We start from the raw sequence: 21,632 nt of genomic DNA, 5'->3' as shown, positions 1-21,632 counted from the left end.
TATGACATTTGAGTGTTATTGAATGGAATTTCTCAAAATATCATGTTCCCCATAGCCAAAGTCTGATATCAGCATTCACATTGTCATGCTTAAGTGTGGTTGAAGATTTTAAAGGTTTTTATGTAACACTTTAGACACCACAGAGTAGGCACCATTACACTATTAGAAATTAGGAAACACATCATGTATAAATAGTACACAAGGAGATATGAACTGAAAAATATATTTTGGGACTCATCAATGCGGTAGATTAACTATTTGAGATCACAGTTCTACTTGCCCGTTTACGGTTTCAGGAACACAGACACAAGAGAGGTTGAAACAAAGTCAGAGACAAGTAGAAAGTTAGAGGTAGATTGCAAATTCCAGCAGTTCAACAGGTGGTGATGGGCCTACAAGTCATATTCCAGAATTGATTATGTTTTCCTTTTGTGCGCACCCCTCATGCTAAACCAGGTGTATAAAATCAGCTCTTTCAATGTCAGACCATGCTCAAGTACCAGTTCATCTGCAACTGCTCCAACGCAAGTTGAGACACAGAAGACAGGAGGTGAAATATATTTTAAAGGATCAACAGGGATGACGTTCACTAGTGATTATATAAGTTCAACGAATCTGATATTTCAGTAGTTACTGTGATGACCTGAGAGCACTATAATATGACTAGACAAGAGCCACATATTTTAATATGAAGCACATAGCCTTTACATTAGCATAAATTTGAAACAAAAAACAAATGTCAGTTTCCTGGAAGGTCTGTAGAATAATAATTGGTGTAATCATCATCATCATCAAACCACTTTATTCAGTTAAATTAAAACCATAGAAGTACAGACACAAGGATACACACATATAAGTGCAAAAATACAAAATACAGTGTCAGCAGTGTAATGTAATCCGGTGATAACAGTCTATGTGCAAAAGGCGCAATACAGTAATAATGGGTGTCACAGGACGCTCAGAAAGTTGATGGTAAATAAATCTTAAAAATTGCTTAAGGAGTGATTCAAAATGCAGGGCATCAGATGGGAGAACACAACATATGAAGGTACAAATAAATAGGGAGTGCTGCCTTGTACGACTCGCCAGCCCAATGCATAGCACTGGTCTTGATTAGACCTCTTTCTTCCAGGTCCCCTACCGCCGGATTTCAATTTATTGCCGCGATCTGAGCCTGACGCCCCCTCCGGCCCTCCGGACTATTCAGGTATTTTCCTCCCCCGCGTCGCCTTCACAAGCTGACCGATCTCAGCCGGTCTACACCCCTCCTCACTCCCTCCCCTTCTCATTCCAGTCCCCTGGCGGTCAGACGAACCTTGCCGGATCCATTGGACCGGGTCGAGACTTCGCCACCCAACAGGTATATCCATTGTTGATTCTCCTTTGCCAGTCTCATAGCACGTTCCCGTGCCTATGAACACCTCCGCTGCGATACCCCCGCCCCAGTGCACGTGTATGAGGATCCTACCCCCTCCTACTTAGGACCCTTCTTAATTGGTTTTAGACCGCGCCCCAAAGCGCGACCATCCCCTTTTATTAGTTTTCATAGCGACCCATTAGCCGCTGTGCCTCCACTCTTCGGACACCTGATTAATCCAGATTCCATCCATCCGACTGCGCGCTATTACCTCTTAATTTCTCACCGTGCCCCACCACCCCCATTCACGCCCCCCTCCCCTCACTGAGCTTCCCAGTCCCATGCGACATACCCCACACCACACTCACGGGCTCACCACCTCAGGCGTTCTCTTTCTTTACCACCACCCTCGCTAGCTACCTACCCACAGTCCAGCTGCCTACAGCGTAACTCCTTTTCCCTACGCCATCCTCTAATGATCTTCTCGCTCCACAGCACTGAAAACGAGACAACCTCGTCCTGGAGATGGTCCACATTGATTAAGGACCGAAACGTCGTCGACTCCACAGCGCAATTATAGGCGCATCTTTCGTTGTGGCTCAATTGAAATTGTGAAAAAAGTCACTAATACTTTGTCACACTTCGAGCCACTCACTATAAAATGTTTCACCTTGCTCACTTTGCGCCACTTCTCGCTGTTCACTTACACTTGCGTTGCCACATATCACTTGTATATATTGAGCACCGAGTCCTGTCGGTTGTCATATGAATTGTCTATCCTTGTGCTGTACAGAATTACTCCCACATGAAATTTTTCCCCTTCCCTTTTTTTGAATACTACAAATACAAAAATTAACTTTGACTTGAAAATCACCTGAATAAGTGTCTCCTTTTTCTCTGCTCTGTGTAATGCCTTGTGCATGCAACAAAAATTGTCTTTTGAATTCTACCTATTGGGATATTGTATTACCTTTATAACAGAATACAAGTATGCATCTAGGATAGAAAACGTGATTATCCCGAGGAGTTAAAAAAGAGATATTATATCTCAAATCAATAATTCTCATTTCAGCACTGAGTGGAAAAGGGGAGTCTATTAAACAACTCATATTGACGATGTCATTTATATAGATCTCATCTGCAGGTGCATTGGCCAACCCAGCAATCTTACAATAAACTTGGATATTGTTCAATTCTACAGTGAAACGCATTTAACTAAATTTACTTTTAATAGAGCTCTAAGCTGTTAGTAGTACATATTGCAGTTCTGATACATAGCTGAAGCCAGGATGTGCGTGCATTGTTAGAACACTGTACATTGTGAGCTATAGAAATGGAAATTAGTTATCTGAAAATGAGCGCGTGCCGTGGTATGGCAAGAATGCCAATGGCCCTGGTGCAAGCCAGAAGGAATATGCTACTTACCAGTATGCATCTGTTCTTGGCATGTAGAGCTGCAGAGTTGTACACTTAGCAATAGATCGCCACCTGGTGTTGGGCTCGGATGATTGCAGGTTGTTGTCTTCTTGGAAGAAGTCTTTGTAGATACGAGATAGGTGCCTCCTCCCTTGGACAATACTGCGCATGGTCATCGACTCCATCCTCAGATTGTTTTTCGCCATGATGGGAAATGATGGAGTTAGTAGAAGTAAAGAGAAAGGATGTCCATGCGTGTGCATCTAAGTAAGATGAGTACTGGAACGGATACAAGTCCCGGGGAGGCGGGAGGGCGTGTACAACTCTGCAGCTCTACATGCCAAGAACAGATGCATACTGGTAAGTAGCATATTCCGTTCGAGGCATATGAGCTGCAGATTGTACACTTAGCAACGATTGTGCAGCAGTGTCTCCCCTAGCGGTGGTCGCTTGTATCCGTTGCAGCATACTGAAATAGTGTTTTAAGGACAGCTTGGCCTACTGCAGCTTGCTGCTTGGCTTGCACGTCAACACAATAGTGTTTAGTGAAGGTGTGTATGGTAGACCATGTTGCTGCCTTACATATGTCCTCTAGTGGTATGTTTCCTAAGAAAGCCATAGAGGCTCCTAGATGCGAGTGGAGGCGCTCTAGGAGGAACTGTTAGTGTACGTTTAGCTTTTTGATAGCATATTTGAATACACTTTACAATCCATCTGGCAATTCCTCCTTCAGATATGGAATTGCCTTTGTGTGGGGAAGAGAAAGATACAAATAGTTGTTTTGTCTTTCTGAACGATTTAGTCACGTCTGTGTAGTATAAAAGAGCTCTTCTAACATCTAAGGTGTGTGAAGCCCTTTCCGCAACAGAGTCTGGTTTTTGAAAAAACACTGGTAACTCTACATATTGGTTAAGGTGAAAAAGAATAATCACTTTTGGCAGGAATTTTGGATTAGGTCTAAGAACCACTTTGTTAGGGTGTATCTGAAAAAATCGTTCTTCTATTGTGAATGCTTGTATTTCACTAACTCTTCTGAGAGAGGTGATGGCAACAAGGAAGGCAGTCTTCCATGTTAAGAATTGCAATTCACACTTGTGTAAAGGCTCAAAAGGGGGACCCATAAGTCTTGTAAGGACCACGTTTAGGTTCCAAACTGGTGCAGGTGGTAACCTAGGTGGTATTATTCGTTTTAATCCTTCCATAAATGCTTTTATCGCAGGTACTCTAAAGAGAGATAGATGCTGTCTATTTTGTAAATAGGCTGCAATTGCTGCTAGATGCAGTCGTATGGAAGAATAAGCCACGTTGGACCTTTGTAGGTGTAGAAGGTAAAAAATAATATTTTGGATGGAAACATCCAATGGATCAATGTGATTGTTGTTACAGTATATTGCAATTCTTTTCCACTTAGCAGCATAACATGCTCTAGTGGTGGGTCTTCTAGCTTCTTTAATTATATTCATACATTCTGGTGGTAAGTTTAAGTAGCCAAACTCTAAGACCTCAGGAGCCAGATCGCCAAATTCAGTTGGCTTGGTTCTGGGTGCCTTATTTCTCCATGGTTCTGTGTTAACAGGGATGGCGTGAGCCGTAATTTCTGATGTGGAACCAGTAAGAGATCTAGTAGTGTGGTGAACCACGGCTGACGTGCCCATGTGGGGCCACTAGTATTAGTTTGAGAGACTGTTGTCTGAGCTTGCGTACTACTAGTGGAATGAGTGGGAGAGGCGGAAAAGCGTACGCAAATCTGCCTGACCAATTCATCCATATTGCATTCCCCTCCGACCGTGGGTGTGGAAACCTGGCGGCGAAGGTTGGGCATTTTGCGTTTTCGTGGGTGGCAAACAGATCTATCTGTGGATGCCCCACATTTGGAAGAATGGTTGTAGAACCTGTGGGTGCAACTCCCATTTGTGAATCTGTTGTGATTGACGACTCAACAGATCTTCTATCTGATTGTGAATTCCTGGAAGGTGTTATACAGTCAGGTGTATGTTTTGAGGGATGGCCCATCGCCAAATGTTCTGTGCAAGCTGGGACAGTTGCAGAGAGTGCCCCCCCTGTTTTTGTATGTAAAACATAGCTGTCATATTGTCCGTCCGGATTAGAACAGCTTTGTTTTGTACTTGTACTTGAAAAGTCTTGAGTGCTAGGAAAATCGCTAGCAGCTCTAAATGATTGATGTGGAACAATTTTTGTTGGCTGTTCCATTGTCCTTGAGTGGTATAGTGCAGGAGATGAGCTCCCCATCCTGAGGGATGCATCTGTTGTCAGCACTATTTGTGGAACAGGGTCTAGGAACAGCCGTCCCTTTGTCAAGTTTTTGGTGTTCCACCATTGCAGAGAGCGATATGTACGGCTGTCCACCAACACCAGGTCGGTGAGCTGACCTTGAGCCTGATTCCACTGTTGTGCTAGACATTCTTGTATTGGGCGCATTTGCAGTCTTTCGTGAGGAACTATGAAGATGCAAGACGCCATCATGCCTATTAGTTTCATGAACAATGGCTTGAAGAGAGTGCTGGCATTGAAAAAGGGGGACTAAGCTCTGAATGCTTTGAATCCTGGCTTGACTGGGATACGCTAGAGTTGCTGATGTGTCTATGGTAGCTCCTAGATATTGGTGAACGTGCGAAGGCTTTAGGTGCGACTTGGTGTCGTTTATCGTAAACCCTAAGTCGTGTAATGTTTGTTTTGTGTGTTGTACACACTGGTTGAACGATCTTGCTTTTATGAGCCAGTCGTTGAGGTAAGGGAAGACATGTATTTGTTGTCTTCTGAGATGTGCTGCTACTACTGCTAAGCACTTTGTAAACACTCATGGTGCTGTTGTGACCCCGAATGGAAGGACTTTGAACTGATAGTGTTGTCCTTGTATGACAAATCTTAGATACTTCCTGTGCGCAGGATGTATAGGAACATGAAAATAGGCGTCCTTTAGGTCTCGTGTTGTAAGAAAGTCTCCCTGTTCTAGTAATGGGAGTACTTGTTGTAAAGTGATCATGTGAAAATGATCCGACTGTATGTAGTGATTTAGGGGCCTGAGGTCGAGAATCGGTCTTAATGTCCCGTCCTTCTTGGGTATTAGGAAATACAGGGAGTAGACTCCTGTTCCTGTAAGGCACAGCTTTCCAAACTTTCCACGTCGGTGACACACCTTTTCGACAATCTTCATCTTGTGACACGGTAATGCGAGCGAGCGCAGCGAGCAAGCCGAACCTCCTACAGGGGGTTCGGGGGGGGGAGGGGGGGGGGGGGTTACTCCTGCAATCTCCCTCTCCAATCTCTCTCTCCTCTCCCTCTCTCTCTCCTCTCCCGCTCTCCCTCCTCTTCCTCTCCCTCTCCGTCTCCCTCGTCTCCCTCTCACTCCTCTTCCTCTAGCTCCTCTCCCTCTGTCTCCTCTCCCTCCTTTCCCTCTCTCCCTCTGTCTCACTCCTCTCCCTCTCTCCTCTCTCTCTCCCTCCTCTCCCTCTCCCTCTCCATCTCAGTCTCCCTCTCCCTCTCACTCCTCTTCCTCTCCCTCCTCTCCCTCTGTCTCCTCCTCCTCTCCCTCTCTCCCTCTCTCTCCTCTCCGTCTCCCTCTCACTCCTCTTCCTCTCCCTCCCCCTCCTCTCCTTCCCCCTCCTCCTCCTCTCCCTCTCTTTCCCTCCGTCTCCCTCTCACTCCTCTTCCTCTCACTCCTCTCCCTCTCTCTCTCTCCCGCTCTCTTTCTCTCTCTCTCTCTCTGGCTCTCCCTCAGTATCTCTCTCGCCCTCTCTCTCCATCCTTCAGTATCTCTCTCCTCTCTCTCTTCCTATCTCTCTCCGTCTCCATCCTTCAGTCTCTCTCCCCCTCTTTATCTCTCTCTCTCTCTCTCTCCATCCTTCAGTCTCTCTCCCTCTCTGTGTTTCTCTCCCTCGGTATGTCTCTCGCCCCCTCTCTCCATCCTTCAGTATCTCTCTCTCTCTGTCTCTCCCCTCTCTCTCGCTCGCTCCCTCTCTATCACTCCCTCTATCTCTGCCCCCCCCCCCCAATATCTTTGCCACCCTTTCGCCGTTACTCTTCTCTCAGGAACTTCTCGCTTGAGCCGCCCCTGGAAAAGCATTGCCTCTGCTGTTTGTGCATTACAAGGAGCCGTTGATTGTGATATAATTATTATATGCAACTACTGAGAAATAAATTTAAAAAATAGACAAATACAATTATTTAATGTTTATAAATAAACGCGGAGGTCATAAGATAAAAAGCCCATGGACCAGAGGCTGGACAGAGTCCCCACCTCTCTGCTAACGCCTGAGTTTTCTAAGTAATAGGATGCAGCGCCTTGAACCAGTGCGCCAAGCAGAGACTCCTTCCGAAACTGCTTGGAAGCTGCCACTGCCAGGTGTCTGACAAGGTCAAGGAGCAGGAATCATGCTCACAGCAGCCAGTGCCCCTGGCTAAGGCTGGTGCTTGGCAGGCGAGACTTGTGCCTGCTGGGCCCAGGGTGGAGGGAGGCGCTTCAGAGCATATTAACAGCAGCAGACACCCCCCAGCGCATAGGCGCAACTAGAGCCACATTTCGGGGGGAGGGGGCTGAAACATTAAGCACGAGGTAGAGTGGCGCTGCAGGGGCTCTTAGAAGGGGTGACACATCAACAAAGCCTCTTTAACATGCACACAGTCTTTTAATGACCTGTGAAGTGCTCGGATGAGGCTTGAGACCCTCCCGGGTGAGTAGTGCGCTATACAAATGGCATGATTGATTGATTGATTGATTGATTGATTGTGTGTGCCCGGGAGCTGTCTGAGTCTGGCTGCCACACACGAGGGGGGGGGGGTCATTGTCACGCGACACACCCACAGAGTGGAGGCGACACAGTACGGTGTTGCGGCACACACTTTGGAAAGCTCTGCTGTAAGGGGACCACTTGAATAGCATCTTTTTGTAGAAGTGCTAGAACTTCCTGTTGAAGCAGGGTTAAATGTTCTGTGGACATTGGACGCTGCCTGGGTGATATGTTTGGGGGGGTTGCTGTGAGTTCTAGGCAGTAACCATGTTGGATAATTTGTCTTACCCACCTGTCTGTAGTGATGGATTCCAGACAGGTAGGAACTGTGATAGTCTGCCCCCCACAGGAGTGAAATGTTGTAGGGGAGGCAGAGGGAAGTCACTGTTTGGGAGTGGAAGAGGAGCGGTTGTTATTACCTCTACCTCTTCCCTTATTGTTGTTGCCTCTGTACCCTCCTCTAAAGTAGCCTTTATTAGAGGGGGTTTGAGTACGTGTTTTAAAAGATGATGTGTTGTCTGCACCGGTCTGCTTGGAGCCTCCTCTATAAGAGGAGCGACGAAAAGAACTTCTAGTCTGGGTGGATTGTAATGCATCCATAGACTTAGCAGTGTCTGTGTCCTTTTTCATCTTCTCTAGAGTTTTATCTACTTCTGGCCCGAACAATTGGTTCTGATTGAAGGGCTGGTTCAGGATGGTAGTTTGTACTTCTGGTTTGAAACCTGAAATGCGTAACCATGCATGACGTCTAAGGATAACACTGGTGTTAACTGCCCTGGATGCTGTGTCAGCTACATCTAGTGCGCATTTAATTGAGGCATTAGATATTAATTTGCCTTCTTGTAAAAGCTCTGCTGCCTGATCTTTGTAGTGATCTGGTAGGTGCTCCATTAATTTTTCTAGTTGGTCGTAGTGAGCCCTGTTGTAGCGTGAGAGTAAGGCTTGTGTGTTTGCTATACGCCATATGTTTAGTGCTTGTGCGCAATCAGTTTTCCTGACGCATCAATAATTGTTGATTCTTTGTCAGGTGGGGGGGTGTCACCAGAAGTCTGGGAGTTGGCTCTTTTACGTGCATTTGACACTACCAAAGAGTCTAATGGCAGATGTCCCTTAATGTATACTGGATCAGCTCGTGCTGGTCTATACTTTTTCTCTATTCTGGGATTTAGTACCCTACACCTTACAGGATCTTTAAAAATCTCTGGAGCATGTTTAATGACCCCTTTGATCACAGGTAGTATTTGAGTAGACCTTTGCGACTGTTCAAAAGTGTCTAATAAGAAATCCTCCTCAATGGCATCAGAGTGCATTGGAACTCCGTGATAGAGTGCCGCTCTGTTTAATAAATGATTGAACCCAATACTATCCTCTGGAGGGGAAGGTTTGGTTGGGTAGTACTGAGGTTCAGGGATGTCTGGTGCATTATTTGGTGGAAAAGTATATGCATCATCCTCTTTGGGGTATTCTGGATTAACATCTTCGTCCTCATCTAAAGGATATGTATGTGGCTCTGGTATACCATCCCCCCCACCTAAGTCATACTCTTCGTCAGTGTGGTGTGATGATGCAGGAGATTGAGCAGGAGAAGTTATAGGCTCAATATATGGAGTGATAGGAGAGGAAGAAGGTGAAGGAGAGGGAGGGTGCATTGGAGAAGTTGCACAATCCTTTTAGGCAGGAACCTGTTAGGACACAAACCGGATCGTCCACACTACGCTTTCAGGATCCTATGCGAGCGTTCCGTTCTTCGAACTACAGCCCCCAAGATCATCTCGCCAAGAACTACGCTACCCAGAGGGCAATGCACGGAGCATGCGCAGTTCGCGCCGACATAAAACGGACCAGGGACGCTAAGGACGGCGTCGGATATTCCGTGTTCGTGGTTTTGGATCACAGCGCCTGAGCCCTCTGACAAGGTGAGACGTGAGATTCCTGGACCTTCTTCTTTGTTACCCGGAGTTAGCTGAGTTGGAGAAGCAGCCGCTACCTACCAGCTATGGGTCCCGCTATTCGTTGTTTGTTCCCGGCGCTTTGGAGCACAGTCCCCGCTCGAGGCTAATCGAGCGAGCAACGCGCTCCTTGCCTCCAGGCAGGCTCAATCCCCGCTCGAGGGTTCTTCGAGCGAGTTAAAGCCCCCCTACAGGCATTATTGCACCAGTCCCCGCTCGAGGGTTATCGAGCGTGCAGGACACCAGAACAGTACTGTATTTGTTACAAAGTTCCCGCTCGAGGGTTATCGAGCGTACTGGACACCATAACCGTTTTGCGTTGGTTACACCAGTCCCCGCTCGAGGGTTATCGTGCATGACCAGAGCACGCCCTTTGTTTACGCATTTTGCCCTCCGTTGGAGAGTGTCGGAACCGACACTAATGCGGAGGACGATAGAAGGCATAGAGACCCAACTTTTCGTAGATGCCCTACACGAGTACTCGAGTGGCATTGTCGGCCACTGCTTAGCACAGTGCTCTCTGTTGGTGAATGCCGGGACCGGCATTCGTGCGGAGGATGGTTTGACGGCTAGGTCTCGGAGCTACAGGGGGTGAATTCAACCCTGTAACGGACCGTTGCTGTACTGTCCCCCTCTGGCAGTGCTTTGATTTATTAAATCTGATTTACACAACCCAACTAGTCTTTACTGTTTCATTGTGCTGACAAGGTTGTCAGGGAGGTGTTCTTTAGTTACCCGATCCTGAGGATCCAGGAGATTACATAATATCCGACCTTTAAAAAAAACTTTAATCATCCTCCCGGTTGGGTACGGAACCATGGCCGCTATGGACGACGTGTTGGCAGCATTACTTGATGTCCAGAACGATCTAGCTGCATCCCGTCAGGAGACAGCGGACTTGCGGGCTAGGATGGACAACCTACAGAGGAATCCGTTCAATGCTGGGACTCCTAATACAGGACAGCCTGCAGCAGTAGTGGTAGAAATGCCAGTCGCAATACCACTTGCCACCCCGGAAAGATACAGCGGGGACTCCGCCACGGTCCAGGTATTCATAACACAGGTGGCCCTCCATTTCTCCTGCAAACCGAAATCCTTTCCTACAAACCAGGCGAAAGTCGCCTTTATGATTTCTTACTTGGCGGGGAACGCAGCCCAATGGGCTGTACCATTGGTAAGCAGGGACGACCCGCTTCTGTATGATTGGGAAGCCTTTCAAGAGGAATTCGTAAAGGTTTTTGACCGGAGAGCGGACTCCTATACCGCAGACAGAGAATTACTCTAGTTGAAACAGGGCACCACAGGTCTTGTCCAGTATCTGAACGCGTTCAGGTGTCTCATCACGGAAACCAAATGGCCACCGGCCAAAGAAACAGCGCTCTTCCACCAGGGATTAAGTGAAGAGCTGAAGGACGTGATAGCGCAGATCGACCCACAACCAGTGCATTGTGAGGACTTGATTAGCCTGGCCCTTCGCTTGGAACATAGATAGAGCGAGCGTCGAGGAGGTGGCCCAAAGAAGGACAAAGCACCGCCTGCTTCTGGCCAGCCAGTGACCACAGAAACGCAGCTTGCGCATCGGAATGAACCCATGGACATAGTGGCAGTCAGAGCCAGACTTACAGCTACAGAGAAGGAGTCCCGCCGGAAACAAGGCCTATGTTTGTACTGCGGAAAGAAGGGGCATTACGTTCGCGAGTGTCCGGCGAAACCAAGAACAGGTCGTTCCCGCCCCAGCCGCATGTCAACAGCGACTGTGGAAAAGGGGGCGAAAAACGAACGGACTCCCGGAACAAAGAAGGGGATTCCTGGAGTGATGGCTATATCCCTTCAGTACAGCGGCATGTATCGACTGGTCCCAGACATATGTTTATTCCTCTCCAGTTAAAGGTGCGGAACGAGTGGGTTTTGGCACACCGCATAGGGATTGCGCTCCTGCCTTGTGCGGTCCCGGAGGAAGTATATGCGGTGGATGGGCGCAGGTTGGTTTCAGGGCCCATAAGCCATCACACTGGTGATATCGAGGTGCGTTATGGAAAGCAACACAAGGAAGTCTTGGACTTCAACATCATCTGTGCTCCTCAATACGGAGTCATACTGGGGTTACCGTGGCTGAAAAAACACAACCCTTCTATCAACTGGAAATCCCAGGATATACGAATTGATTCCCCGTATTGTTCCCAATTCTGCGGGCGGTCATCGGGGTGTCCTGCAATGAAGGTGAGCACGGGGTATGAGGTAGCCACAGTAGCGGAGAAGGAGGTGATCCTTCCCGGGGAATACCAAGAATATGAGGACGTGTTTGACGACAAACAAGCAGAGGCCCTTCCTCCCCACAGGATCTATGACTGTCAGATCGACCTGGTCCCTGGTGCCCACATACCTGGCGGGAGGCTGTACGCCTTGTCAGAGCCCGAGAATACCCACCTCCATTCCTATTTGGACAAGATGCTGAGTCTGGGGTTTATACGGCCATCAAGATCACCGGCGGCCTCGCCTCTGTTTTTTATCCCAAAAGCCAACGGAGAACTTCGCGCTTGCGTGGATTTCAGGGCGCTTAACGCCATCACAGTCAAAAATCGGTACCCCTTACCACTCAATAACGTGCTCCTGGAACAAGTCAAGAGGGCTCGGGTGTACACCAAGCTGGATTTGAAAGGGGCATACCACCTTGTCCGCATGCGATGCGGAGACAAGTGGAAAACGGACTTTAAGACACGGTTCGGGTTGTTTGAATACAGAGTGATGCCGTTCGGGCTTTGTAATGCCCCTGCGGCGTTTCAGTTCTTCCTGAACGACGTGCTGCGTAACATCCTGGATGTGTACGTCGTCGTCTATATCGACGATATTCTGGTGTACTCGGACAGCTTGGTGGAACATGTGCGGCATGTGTCTTCGGTCCTACAGATCCTAAGGGAGAACTCACTATACTGCAAGCTCAGCAACAGGGCAACGCACGGAGCATGCGCAGTTCGCGCCGACATAAAACGGACCAGGGACGCTAAGGACGGCGTTGGATATTCCATGTTCGTGGTTTTGGATCACAGCGCCTGAGCCCTCTGACAAGGTGAGACCTTGATTCCTGGACCTTCTTCTTTGTTACCCGGAGTTAGCTGAGTAGGAGAAGCGGCCGCTACCTACCAGCTATGGGTCCCGCTATTCGTTGTTTGTTCCCGGCGCTTTGGAGCACAGTCCCCGCTCGAGGGTAATCGAGCGAGCAACGCGCTCCTTGCCTCCAGGCAGGCTCAATCCCCGCTCGAGGGTTCTTCAAGCGAATTAAAGGCCCCCTACAGGCGTTATTGCGCCAGTCCCCGCTCGAGGGTTATCGAGCGTGCAGGACACCAGAACAGTACTGCATACTTTGCACCAGTCCCCGCTCGAGGGTTATCGAGCGTGTAGGACACCAGAACAGTACTGCATTTGTTACAAAGTTCCCGCTCGAGGGTTATCAAGCGTACTGGACACCATAACCGTTTTGCGTTGGTTACACCAGTCCCCGCTCGAGGGTAATCGTGCATGACCAGAGCACGCCCTTTGTTTACGCATTTTGCCCTCCGTTGGAGAGTGTCGGGACCGACACTAATGCGGAGGACGATATAAGGCGTAGAGACCTAACATTTCGTAGACGCCCTACACGAGTACTCGAGTGGCATTGTCGGCCACTGCTTAGCACGGTGCCCTCTGTTGGCGAATGCCGGGACCGGCATTCGTGTGGAGGGCGGTTTGACGGCTAGGTCTCGGAGCTACACGGGGTGAATTCAACCCTGTAACGGACCGTTGCTGTACTGTCCCCCTCTGGCAGTGCTTTGATTTATTAAATCTGGTTTACGCAACCCAACTAGTCTTTACTGCTTCATTGTGCTGACAAGGTTGTCAGGGTGGTGTTCTTTAGTTACCCGATCCTGAGGAACCAGGAGATTACAGAACCACAGTTGGAAGTGGTGTGTCTGCTGGTCTTTTCTTATGAGGAATTGCTTCCACATTTCCAGTTTTTGGATTAATATAGACCTTTTACTGTTTTGGATCTGATCTAAAGAGATCTTCCTCTTCTATAATCTTCCTCGGCATCCATTTCTTCGGTGCCGATGGTGGTTGTTTAGTGTCTTTTGCCTTACGAGGAGTGATTGAGTCCTGTGGCAATTTCTTCGGTGCCGAAGGTGTTTTAGGCTTGTCTGTATCAGGCCTTGGAGTCTTTGGTACCGGTATTGAAGATTTTGGCGTGGAGACAGGTTTTGTTGGGCCTGCAGCGCCGGAATCTAGCTTCCCTTCTTTCTTTTTGGAACCGGATGGTTTCGGAGTCAAAGCTTTCGGGTCCGTCACGGTTCTTGGTTTCGGCACCGATGCCTGTTTAGGTTTGGGTGCCGAAGTGTCTTTGGGCGCCGAAGGGTGTGTTAGCTTCGGTGTCGAAGAGTCCTTCGGTGTCGAAGGATGTTTCGGTGCCAATGGAGGAGGTGGAATTGGCACATGTGTTTTTTTCGGTGCCGATGCACCGGAAGGCGTAGTCTTTTTCCTCGGAGCCGAGCCGGAAGGCGGGGTGTCGGAGGGTAAATTTCGGTCTCGACTGGGCCCCATGGGCGGAGTGCTGACCGACGCCTTTGGTTTGGCAATGACTGTTGTGCAGGGGCAGAGGTACTCACGGGTTGTCGAGATGGAATCAAAACGTCCAAGTCCTCTGCTCCCGATATGATCTGGAGATCAGGCGAGTCTTCCTTGGCGACGAGTGGAGCCTCGTCCTCGGAGATAGCTTCGAGTGGGTTCTCGTCCTCAGATACGTCTTCTTCGACGATCTCCTCCTCAAAGACGGCCTCCGGTGCTGGCGCTGATCTCCTCATCTCGTGTCGACGGGCCCTCCGATCCCGAATGGTCTTTTTCGATCGGAAGGAGGCACAGGCTGTGCAGGTCGACTCGTCGTGTTCCGGCGATAGACAGAGGTTGCAAACCTCGCGATGGTCGCTATGAGGGAATTTTGCTCGACATACCGGGCATCTCTTGAATGGAGTTCTGTCCATGAGGCGTAGGCCGTACGGCGCCGATAGGCCCAACGGCCCGCGTCGACGCACCAGGATGTAGCTGGTGATGTCGAAAAGTTTCTTCGATGTCGAAAGTTGTTTGTCTAAAGTTTCACGCTTCGAAAATGCCGAAAAGAGTCTTTTCTAGCCGGAGCGGAAAACTTTCATCCGAACCCAGTGGCGGAAAAAAACAATCTGAGGATGGAGTTGATTACCATGCGCAGTATTGTCCAAGGGAGGAGTCACCTATCTCGTGACTACAAAGACTTCTTCCAAGAAGACAACAACCTGCAATCATCCGAGCCCAACACCAGGTGGCGATCTATTGCTAAGTGTACAATCTGCAGCTCATATGCCTCGAACACATGGTCCCCTTTGACTGCTGTTGGTGTTCCAAAATACAGCAATTATCAGGTTTCAAAGGGCCCCTCAGGGCTTTGGGCCCTGGTGCCACTGCACGTGCTGCCCCAACGGTAGCTGCGTCCCTGAGCACCCTTAGATAGATAATGAGGCTCCCGTAGGATGGTGCGCACATTTTAGGACTTTAACTTGGATTTTGTTTACCACAGATCAGTTTTCTAGAGGCCTAGCTTCCAGAAAGGCATTGCGTAATCTTACTGTCCGAATTTTTGGATGTGTAAAGTGACTGTAATGTGACCACAAACACACAAAACCCGGGTCAGGAGGCTCTCAGGTTCAATGCATTCACTTCAGGGATTGATGTTTGACTCCCACAGACACATGTTTGAAACCCTGAGGGAAAACCTGCCTCATCCTACTGAGGTCGATAAAATGATTTACTTGAGTTAGATAACATTAAACAATACCACTTGCAGGTTCGAACAGCGCAACTGTTTCCCCTCACAGAAACCGTACAAATGCAGGGTCGGCTTTAGCGCTGGTGGCGCCCGGTGCAAAAAAGATTTTTGGCACCCCCACATCCCATGACACCTCCTTAGATTCTCACTACCATCGGGCAAAAGAGCCCCTCTTCACTTTAATCATAAGTTACTGCTAAACACAGTGCCCCCCTAAAGTCTGCGCCCCCTCCACAGTTCAGTGCCCATTGCGGCCACACCAGCTCTACTGCCCTAAAGCCGGCCCTGTACACATTCCAAAACACAGCGCCTACTAATAGCCTATATGCAAGTTTGCTGCAGTACGTGCAGGTGTCGTTTTCAATAACAGAAAACAACAAACAAAGAAATGCTGGGAAGAGGAACTAAAAGAACAGTGGACAGCGACACCAAGAAGCGTGCCAGGCACGGAGGCGACTTACGGCCACTGGCTCAGTACCCTTACCGTCAGTCCAAGCTCGGCTGCGCAGTCTTATCCATGGCCAGCAGTAGGCCGAGTGGAACCTGTCACTGCTTTGCTGTACAGGCACACTGCTGCCTAATGCACAGCTCTCCGTCAGGATAGCTCCTGTACACGCTGCCACGCCTGTGTTGCACAGCTCTCTCCTGAAACAGGTCCCGTGCACACTACTGCCTGCTGTACAGCTCTCCGTCAGGATAGCTCCTGTACACGCTGCCACGCCTGTGTTGCACAGCTCTCTCCTGAAACAGGTCCCTTGCACACTACTGCCTGCTGTACAGCTCCCGTGCACACTGCTGTCTAATGCACAGCTCTTCCCCGGGATAGCTCTCATGCACGCAGCCGCCTGCTGCACAGCTCACCCCGAAACAGGTCCAGTGCACTCTACTGCCTGCCTGCTCTACAGCTCCCGTGCACTCTACCGCCTACTGTACATCTCCCGTGCACTCTGCTGTCTAATGCACAGCTCTTCCCCAGGATAGCTCTCATGCACGCTGCCACCTGCTGTACAGCTCACCCAGAAACAGGTCTTGTGCACTCTACTGCCTGCCTGCTCTACAGCTCCCGTGCACACTGCTCTCCCCCGGACAGGTCTCGTTCACACTGCTGTGTGCTGCACAGGTCTGGAGAGAGAGAGGTCCGGGGAACGCTTCAGTCTGGGATAAAATGCAGCTCTCCACCAGAGACAGTTCTGCGCACACTGCAGCCTCTGACTCAAGTAGAGATCTTCTTCATAGACCAGTCGTTTGCTCACAGACTGTGCGTACAACGCTGTCCTCCCCTGTGCAAGCTGGAGTCTGTGAGTGCAGTTCAGCCCTCATGCACAGGAAAGGTACTGTCCAACCCGCAGCTTGAGAGCGACGTGTAGCTCTTTTCCAGAGACAGAATTCTCTCAGACTGATAGAGTACTTCTGCACAGCTCTGATTCAGAGGCCGACCGCGCGCACACTGCAGACTCTGGGCACAGAACTCCCCCAGAAACTGGTCCTTCAAACTGTGCGGTCTGTGAGCATACATAGCACAGCGCTCCTCCAGAGACCGGACCTGTGCACGCCACAGAGGGCTGACTGTGGACTGGCACTGCAGCACAGGCTCGTATTCCCACAGTGCGGCACAAGAGGGCCCGACATCTGCCTCTTTCTCGTGCCCTCCCCACGGGGTCACACAGACTGCACCTGAAGAGACGGGAGCTCAGTGGAGGAGCCCTGTGGTGCTTTTATTTACTCCACAGCGCGCGCGAGCACGCTTGTGTTATTTGTAGTTTGGGAGATTATGCTTACAAAAAAAGGCTGCTGCACCCACAGGACAGCTTGTGATAATCAGCTGCAGCTTGTTTGTAAATACATTTATCAAGGATCCTGTTGGTCTTGTGCAAATAATTTTCTAAACCACACAGCAAGCGTTTTTTTTTTAACATGAGGGCGTACTGCCCATTTCTTAACGCATTTTGACTCGCGTTCATTTGTTTAAAGGTTTGCTCAGTGTGACCCTGAGGGTGAGCAAGTTCTTTAATCCATTAGTGGACGGGGCTGCAGATAAGGATTTTAGCGCTGGAGAAATTCTAAAACGAAACAAAATGGGCAATAAAAAAACAAGCTCTCATCTTTGGCAAAGGCAGCCGCTTGTTTATAATTGCATCGCACTTTCACTTTAAGTGAAAGCGCAATGCAAAAATAAGCACACGGCTGCCTTTGCCAAAGCCGGATGATAACAAAAAAGTGCGTAGCCGCTAATTAGGAGACACTGTCTCCCGCCGCCAGTAAAAGATGCAATCCTTGTAGGCGGGGCCAAAAGGAGACAGGGTGGTAACCAGGAGGGACTAAAACCCTCCTGGACAATCAGAACATCCGGTTTTGCATTATTGGTGACGCAAAATGACGCGCACCAATCCAAAACACGGGCGGAGCAGAAAGCGAGCTTCGGGAATCGTATCGATTCCAAGAAGCCCTCGTATGACAAGAGCAGCGCATGCGCTGCTTTCGTCAGGCCGAGACCTAAAAACTGGAGAGATCTGGGTGGATATCACCCAAGATCAACCAACTGTCAGTACTGCGGAGAGATTGCGATGGCAGGTTTGTGTGTGGAATAAGGGAATGGGTTTCTAAACATAATAATGGGGTGGTACCAGACTCCTAATCAACAGTATGCCACAGCAATACGATGTTGGGAGATATTGCAGCAGAAAGGGATCAAGACAGCTTACCTGGAGAACATGTTGCAAGATACTGGTGTTATGGGAAAAAATATTTTTAAAGCTGTAAGACAAACTGGAACTATCCAGTCTATGAGACAGCAGCTTTGAGGATAGGATCAGACACCTTGGTGCTGTTGTGAGGACAGAATCTGTGATGATGACAGCAGTACAACTGACAGATAAGATAGTGATTGATACGTTAAAAAAAATAAACAGACACTGGATAAGATGCAAATCAACAGAAAGGCATTGAAAAAACAAACGATGGCAGGGACACTGGAAGGCCTCTTCTGTTATTTAAGACAATCAAATGCTAAGCCATTTCTACCTTTGCAGTACACAGAGCAGCAATCTGTAACACAACACAAGGTCAAAACAACACAACACACAGCATCTACCTGTCGATACCTTAGAACTACTTGAAACCTATCAAAACATTAGTTTACAAAAGTGTAACTTTGTGGCAAAGTAATGTTTGGCCATCAGTTAAAGCACAAATAAACTTTAAATAACGGTTAGTAAAGCATCATATACAAAAGCAGTTGCTTGCATTAGCACTTGTACTAAACATTTGTAGTACGATTTGAAGTGGACTTTTCTTGATCGTCTCTCTTACCCTGTTGACTACTTCAGTGGAAACGTTAAGCTTGAGCCAAGTCGAACTTTAAACCAGTTTCTGTCTCCATCAACATATCCTCATTCTATACGGAACCTACTGAATAAAACAACAAACATTTTTCAAGACAAAAAGCCCCCAAAGGCATAGATTCTGTAAGATTCACAGGTGTAAAAAGGAATCTAAAATAAACAGTAAGAAGCTGAACATATGCCTATACGGATCTGTCTGAAAGGATCAAATTATTACCAGTTCGTTGATGGCAATATGAAGGTGGTTAATTAAAATCTACAACAATACAAGTTATCATGAGAGCAGCACAATCATTGCTTCATCACAGACATTCTGACAGGTAAGTATTTTTTTCTGAGATCTTTCTTCTAGTCCTCATTCAAACAGGCAATAGATCTGAGGGCTACATGCCTGGGCATCTGTCACAGGTAACCAGTGGAACAGTGATGAAAGGCCTTCTCTATATTCCTCCAATCTAAGTAGTTTCAGAATCCTTATCCAAATACCTTAGATTACTATAAATCATGGAAACTGCAGTGGTAAGCCAACTTTAGACATGCTGGAATGCGGCCGGATAGCTTCCCATCCTCAACATGGGACTGAGAAGGCAGTGGTCACTCTGCTGGTTAAGCTCTTGCAAGAAGGTGAAGAGGGAAATTGGCCTTTCCGGTTCTCCTAAATCACTTAATGAAATCTGCGGAATTGGGCCCTTTTCTGGACTACTCTTAATGATGAGCTGGTCCCCACATCCCTTTTCAGAATGACAATGATACCCTAACACAAACTGCTGCCCTCTGGTTGGAGCAGTGTGGGGCCACCTTCGTTTGCAGACATTTAAACGTGGGGGCTTAGTCTTACCCTTCTACCCACCCTGCAGGAATCAAAAGGTCCTACATCAGGGATGATCAGTGGGGGTGCCACTGCTGCAAGACAGGAGACCTGCCCCTCTCCTGTAATTGAAGAGTGCAATTGAATGGGTAACATTTTGGGAGAATGGTAGCACCTCAGACCTAGGACGATGATGGCAACCTCAGATCCAAATAAGTCCGAAATCACTGGGCAATTCACTCAAAGTAAGGGAATGACACAGGGCTGCTGTATGGGCCATGCAGCCTGGTCCAACCATATGTAACTGGCTTGTCTGACTGAGTGGGGGCCTTAAGTGCACATCTGTCGGGGAGGTTAAGTCTTTCCCCCTGAAAAAGCTAGTAAAAAACAAAAGACCCTTATCATGCATGCTAAGCCAAATAAAAGAGATAATTAACTTCAAACATTTCTTCTTTGACACACCAAAAAGGTCAGGGCCTTTGTGACTGAGAAAGAATGACCTCTCCGAGGGGCATTCCCAGTGATCTTGGGCGAATACATGGCCCGACACTCAGATGATAGGCCCCAGCAAGAAAATGCAGGAATAAGAGAAAGAAGCAATTTGGGTCAAGACTGACCGTTGCTGAAAGGAAAATAAATGTGTCCCAGAATACAAATCCTTGAGAAAATCCAGACCCCGGAATCTGAGGCTGATATACAAGGACCAGGCTGAATGAGTAGCTCTGTTGCATACAACTGTTGATATAACCATACTTACCAGAGAAAGAACCCAACTGGGAATGTGATGAGGATGCATGATTAATGTCACAACTATTCCTCCAGGGTGAGTGTGGACATGGGGGTTGGTGGTGGATTGCCACAGACCCTTCTTGACAAATATTTGGAATATATATGACCACAATAATTCTGATATGCATGGCTAGACTCTCCCTGTGATTTGTTCATACATCTGGGGTTTCAACATGATGCTAGATGCTTCATGGGTGGAAGAGATGGGGAGGTTTTGGGGTTGTTTTTTTTTTCTTCACTTTTAAGAATTAGAGCAGTACATCGCAACACTTGTCTTCATATACAGACCAAAAGTGTTTATCATTCATCCGAAGGATAAGACCAGAGACTGCATTAAGTCCTTGAACATCAACGGTTCAATTATAAAATTAAGCATACAGTAGTAATGCAATTTGCCAAATGCTACTTCCCTAATATCCTCTCAATAAGAGAGATACACTCTTGGGCAATAAGTGCTATTTCCTAGGACTATGTGGTTACAATAGCATATACCCCTCATGGTTCACAAAAGGGTTCGCGGGATTGTGATTCTGATCCAGAAAGACTGTCTTCTAGTATTCACTCATGCAAAAACAAGTTGCTGTCTATCAGAGACAGGTAAAATGGAGGGCTGCTACTGGTCATTAGTCAATGCTTAAGCCCAATTATCCTCGACACCATGAGTCTCAGGGGACAGCAACACAGAACTTACAGACTCCCCCAGAGAGTAGGGGTACTCAAGTGAGACTCCAACACAATTATGGACAAACAGCTTCAAGCTCATGGGTCATATGCAGCAGGACTGCATAGAAATATTACTTTTGTTGATTTGGTTACCTCATTATGCTTTGGTTTGTAGAAAATCCTCCTTTTCAGACTGGTCACCACAGACTTTTCACCATTTTCTAGACCATATTTTTGCTGGATTTCTATGGATTTTTACATCTGCTACTCAAGAGTGAAGTGTCTGTGCTCCCCTTAAATAGGTCAAAAGTGGCGTAAATCTGATTGGCACAATTTTCTTTCCGATAAGGCTACAGTAGATGGTGCCAAAATACACCCTGGCATGTAGCGTTAAAGGCCACCTGTGGACTACAGCACATATTGTGCCATCCACTACAGCGCCAGTGTAAACGTGGCTTCGGGCATACCCTGTGTAGCCTGACGGCAGTAGCTTGAACCCTGCTTCACAGGCCGGTCTAAATCACCATTCTGACATATAGGAAACCCCGTTTTTAAATAGTAGATATATTGCCCTTAAGCACACCCTGCTGCACACAAGGAAAGGTGCATAATATTTAAGAGTGGAACATGTGTGACATTTGAAATAGTCTATTTCTCCAGTGACTAGTCCCAGATTTCACTGTCACACAGGCCAGTCTGCAGCTGGTACATAGATTAATTAAAGAATATAACAA

At 47.9% G+C, this 21,632-nt stretch overlaps 1 protein-coding gene across 4 annotated transcripts in view; it reads right to left on the bottom strand.

The window, feature by feature from the left end:
* ZNF518A (zinc finger protein 518A) overlaps positions 1–21,632 on the bottom strand; it is a 131,802-nt gene that overhangs the window by 5,412 nt on the left and 104,758 nt on the right. For 2 of the 4 annotated variants that reach the window (XM_078643444.1, XM_078643442.1), the window contains exon 2: positions 18,607–18,705. The gene's annotated coding sequence lies outside the window, so the exon portion shown is untranslated. The remainder of the gene's footprint in view (positions 1–18,606; positions 18,706–21,632) is intronic. The other 2 variants (XM_078643445.1, XM_078643443.1) reach the window with 1 other exon arrangement.

Source organism: Lissotriton helveticus, chromosome 5_1, assembly GCF_964261635.1.
Source record: "Lissotriton helveticus chromosome 5_1, aLisHel1.1, whole genome shotgun sequence".
Lineage (NCBI taxonomy): Eukaryota > Metazoa > Chordata > Amphibia > Caudata > Salamandridae > Lissotriton > Lissotriton helveticus.
The sequence above is the reverse complement of the archived record's forward strand: the minus strand, read 5'-3'. Positions and strand labels throughout refer to the sequence as shown.